Source organism: Corylus avellana, chromosome ca7, assembly GCF_901000735.1.
Source record: "Corylus avellana chromosome ca7, CavTom2PMs-1.0".
Lineage (NCBI taxonomy): Eukaryota > Viridiplantae > Streptophyta > Magnoliopsida > Fagales > Betulaceae > Corylus > Corylus avellana.
The window spans coordinates 28113440-28113835 of record NC_081547.1 but is presented as its reverse complement, the minus strand read 5'-3'; positions in this window follow the sequence as shown (position 1 = coordinate 28113835).

Sequence of the window (396 nt, the reverse complement as noted above, 5' to 3'; positions counted from 1 at the left end):
GGGGGACATTGTCAATTGAGTGGTAGTTTGAGGGAGGCATGTGGACTTTACCCTTGTTTTTAGTTTACTGGGGGGAATTTTGTCATTGAGGGGAACATTGACAATTTTTGATAGTTTTGAAGGGGGGGGGGGCGACATTGTCACAATTGAAAGTTTGAAGGAACATTGTCAATTGGGTGGTAGTTTGAGGGGGGTATGTGGACTTTCCCCTAAATATTAAATACAAATACAGGTTGCACAAGTAACATACTTTCTTATTATTTCTTAAAACTCTCTGTCTGGCTTATCATCACACGGTGGTTTATGGTTAATCCATAATTTGAGTTTTAAGGTACTTCACTCCTTTTCATAGAATTTGCATACGTTAGAAAGATACACGTGATTAAAATAAATTGG